Source organism: Procambarus clarkii, unplaced genomic scaffold, assembly GCF_040958095.1.
Source record: "Procambarus clarkii isolate CNS0578487 unplaced genomic scaffold, FALCON_Pclarkii_2.0 HiC_scaffold_1668, whole genome shotgun sequence".
NCBI lineage: Eukaryota > Metazoa > Arthropoda > Malacostraca > Decapoda > Cambaridae > Procambarus > Procambarus clarkii.
This window is the reverse complement of record NW_027190695.1, coordinates 1-4,303: the sequence shown is the minus strand read 5'-3', so window position 1 is coordinate 4,303 and position 4,303 is coordinate 1. Positions and strand designations below refer to the sequence as shown.

Sequence of the window (4,303 nt, the reverse complement as noted above, 5' to 3'; positions counted from 1 at the left end):
CTACCAAAACGAAAAAGACCACCACCACCTACTCACTTACTACTGCTCCTCCTCCTGTTTTTCCAGCTTGCCGTGTTGAATGACGACAATGACGAGCAGGAGTAATCTCGGCGGGGTAGTTATGATCGTTCGTCCACGCGGAGTAACTGCTCTCCTCCGCCTCTGTTCGTCTAACGTATCGACATAACGCCATACTGTCGGGCTGCTAGAGAGTCCATAGTGAGATTTAACTTGCAAAGCAGGATTAAAACGCAAAACCGAGGGGAGCGAGGGGTGTGTGTGTGTGTCTTGTGTACTATATATCAGTAGTACTGTTGAGCTACCTGGTTGATCCTGCCAGTAGTCATATGCTTGTCTCAAAGATTAAGCCATGCATGTGTAAGTACAAGCCGAGTTAAGGCGAAACCGCGAATGGCTCATTAAATCAGCTATGTTTCATTGGATCTGTAAACCCACTTACTTGGATAACTGTGGTAATTCTAGAGCTAATACATGCATCACGTCTCTGACCGCAAGGGAAGAGCGCTTTTATTAGTTCAAAACTGGTCGGGCCTCGGTCCGTTAACCCACCCGTGGTGAATCTGAATAACTTTTTGCTGAGCGCACGGTCTCCGCACCGGCGCCGCATCCTTCAAGTGTCTGCCTTATCAGCTTTCGATTGTAGGTTATGCGCCTACAATGGCTATAACGGGTAACGGGGAATCAGGGTTCGATTCCGGAGAGGGAGCCTGAGAAACGGCTACCACATCTAAGGAAGGCAGCAGGCACGCAAATTACCCACTCCCGGCACGGGGAGGTAGTGACGAAAAATAACGATGCGAGACTCATCCGAGGCCTCGCAATCGGAATGAGTACACTTTAAATCCTTTAACGAGGATCTATTGGAGGGCAAGTCTGGTGCCAGCAGCCGCGGTAATTCCAGCTCCAATAGCGTATATTAAAGTTGTTGCGGTTAAAAAGCTCGTAGTTGGATCTCAGTTCCGGACTGACGGTACACCGCCTGGTGCTTACTGTCACGCTCCGAACAGCTAACTAGCCCCGCCGGCTCGCACGGGGTGCTCTTCATCGAGTGTCCCGAGTGGCCGGCACGTTTACTTTGAAAAAATTAGAGTGCTCAGAGCAGGCTACTTTAATGGCCTGAATGTCTATGCATGGAATAATGGAATAGGACCTCGGTTCTATTTTGTTGGTTTTCGGAACCTGAGGTAATGACTAATAGGAACAGGCGGGGGCATTCGTACTGCGACGCTAGAGGTGAAATTCTTGGACCGTCGCAAGACGAACTACTGCGAAAGCATTTGCCAAGGATGTTTTCATTAATCAAGAACGAAAGTTAGAGGTTCGAAGGCGATCAGATACCGCCCTAGTTCTAACCATAAACGATGCCAACTAGCGATCCGCCGGCGTTATTCCCATGACCCGGCGGGCAGCTTCCGGGAAACCAAAGTCTTTGGGTTCCGGGGGAAGTATGGTTGCAAAGCTGAAACTTAAAGGAATTGACGGAAGGGCACCACCAGGAGTGGAGCCTGCGGCTTAATTTGACTCAACACGGGGAACCTCACCAGGCCCAGACACCGGAAGGATTGACAGATTGAGAGCTCTTTCTCGATTCGGTGGGTGGTGGTGCATGGCCGTTCTTAGTTGGTGGAGCGATTTGTCTGGTTAATTCCGATAACGAACGAGACTCTGGCCTATTAACTAGTCGACGGATCTCCAGCAATTGGTGTCCAGTTCGCAACTTCTTCTTAGAGGGATTAGCGGCAATTCTAGCCGCACGAGATTGAGCAATAACAGGTCTGTGATGCCCTTAGATGTTCTGGGCCGCACGCGCGCTACACTGAAGAGATCAACGTGTTCTCCCCCTCCGAGAGGAGCGGGTAACCCGTTCAATCCCCTTCATGATAGGGATTGGGGCTTGCAATTGTTTCCCATGAACGAGGAATTCCCAGTAAGTGCAAGTCATCAGCTTGCGCTGATTACGTCCCTGCCCTTTGTACACACCGCCCGTCGCTACTACCGATTGAATGATTTAGTGAGGCCTTCGGACTGGCGCTCTTGGATGTTCTACCCCTCGCGTCTCGGCGCAAGGGGTTCTCGCCTCGAGCTGACGGAAAGATGTCCAAACTTGATCATTTAGAGGAAGTAAAAGTCGTAACAAGGTTTCCGTAGGTGAACCTGCGGAAGGATCATTACAGTTTGTGACGCGAGAGCTGCAACCATCGGCTCGTCGTCGTCGTTCGAGTATTCTTCAATGCGAAGAAGGCAAGGGTAGCCTTGGGAGCCGCACCCAATTGCCGTGGGAAAGGAGAAAGCGGATAAACGGCGGGGAGATCAACACCCACTGTGAGACAATAACAGGTCTGTGATGTCGGACTGACATGACATGTCAGTCAGTCCGACCGGCGCAGGTCACAGTCCTAGCGCCGTATACTGCTTTAGAGTCATCTGTTGGGGCTCGCGACACCCGTCACCGACATCTTTCTTCCTTGTCCCCGGTCGCTCAGTGGCTTCCGGCACCCACACCATAGAGAGAAAGCAGCAGGCGAAGACGCTACTGCTCCTCTCGTTGACAGGGCCGGCGCCTGCTACTCTGGCGGCGTCTAGTGCTGGGTTTTCCTTGACACGCTTCCCAGTGGGCCCCTCCCTCCCCGCCTTCACTCTACTGTAAACGTAAATGTACGTGTGCGGCAGAGGAGGAAAAAGGGGAGAGAGAAAAAAAGCATTTTATGTGTCTTCTAACCAAAGTCGGGCTCTTACCAGCCCTATCAAACCCCCCATACATTACGTCCTCCTATGATGGAGTGATAGACGGCCGACAGGCCTTAATAAAAACATATACAACTCTTAACGGTGGATCACTTGGCTCGTGGGTCGATGAAGACCGCAGCTAACTGCGTGTCGGTATGTGAATCGCAAGAATACCAGATACATCGACAAGTCGAACGCACATTGCGGCGGCAGTCCTGATATGTGTACTGTCGCCACTCCTGCGCGAGGGTCGGAATAACATCCATCGGGCGAGTAGCTGTTGCGGCCTCCATATTCTGCTCTTTGGCAGGCTCAACGATGCGCTTTGGCCTGCTCTGGGGAACGACGCCCGCCACTGCCCCCCGAATGAGAAGGCAGGAGGCAAACCGGGAGTCCCCCTAATATTTGACAAACGAGCCCCTAGCACACCTCATCATGCTGTGAAAGAAAGACGCTTTTCGTCCTATTTCTGCAACAGAGGCCTGCCGCCCTTTGAGTGAGAAAACACTCGACGTCTGCTGCGGATCCGATTGTCCCACAGACGTGCAGCAAGCAAAGCCGCCAGTTTCCACCCCTCCGTGGACTGGATGGCACAACACAAGGGTATGGCTAGAGGACCGGGTCGGAAGCGACATGCCATGCGTCGCCGTCCAGAGGTAGTAGTGTGCCAGGGAAATTGAACGCTTGAGGAACCTCCCGCCTATCACACACACTCTCTACGGACCGACTCAACCGGATTTCATTTACTTTGGCCTAGCAGAATTCGAGAGAGAGAAGAAATGGTGCCAATAACGCTCATGAACGAGTAAATTACACCAGTACACAGGTGCATGTATGAGAGAGAGGCGTGTGCGCACAGAAGTAGTGCTATACTACTACTGTTGTTATTATTATTATTGTTATAATTTCGTTGGCATGTGTGCACCCTAGTGGTAGCCGCTGCCACAGTTGTGGGGCCTATAAGCAACGCTTGCTGAAACCGAAGTGACGGCGTGTCTGGCGCAAGCCGTCAGACGGCCAAATTCGGATTTTCAGTGCGTTGGCTGGGGGACAGTAACAGCCGTGGCATCATCAGCAGCAGCCGCTGTGTTTGTTGCTGGTGTGGTGCGAGGGAGCGACCGCCTGTCGTCATGACGGAGGAGGTGCTGCTCCCGTGCTGTGCTTTGCCCCTCAGCAAAAGGCGTAGCCAGAGTGCTCGCCGACGGGTGGCGTCCTTGATTGATCAAATCAAAATGTGTGTGACTGTGTGTGTGTGTTTTTGCGCCGAGACCGCCCCTCGAGCGATGATCGATGATCAAATAAAATTTTAAACCACCAGCGCACGAAAAAAAAAACCCACCGTCGACCTCGTGTCGGGAGAGACCTACCCGCCAAATTTAAGCATATTAATAAGCGGAGGAAAAGAAACCAACAGGGATTCCCTTAGTAAGGGCGACTGAACGGGGAAGAGCCCAGCGCATAACCTCGTGTCTTAACCGGCACGAGGGGTGTTGCGTTTCGGAGGGTCCGGCACGCCGTCCCATACCGCCTAAGTCAAGCTTGAAAGCGGCCACTA

The 4,303-nt window shown here is 52.2% G+C and overlaps 2 non-coding genes across 2 annotated transcripts; both read left to right on the top strand.

Moving 5' to 3' along the window:
* Nucleotides 1-320: 320 nt before the first annotated feature.
* Nucleotides 321-2,192, top strand: LOC138362352 (small subunit ribosomal RNA). The gene has a single exon (XR_011227597.1). It is a non-coding gene; the product is annotated as a small subunit ribosomal RNA (ribosomal RNA).
* A 647-nt stretch (nt 2,193-2,839) lies between these two features.
* On the top strand, nt 2,840-3,001 carry LOC138362349 (5.8S ribosomal RNA). Its single transcript, XR_011227595.1, has one exon. It is a non-coding gene; the product is annotated as a 5.8S ribosomal RNA (ribosomal RNA).
* The last annotated feature ends 1,302 nt before the right edge of the window (nt 3,002-4,303 follow it).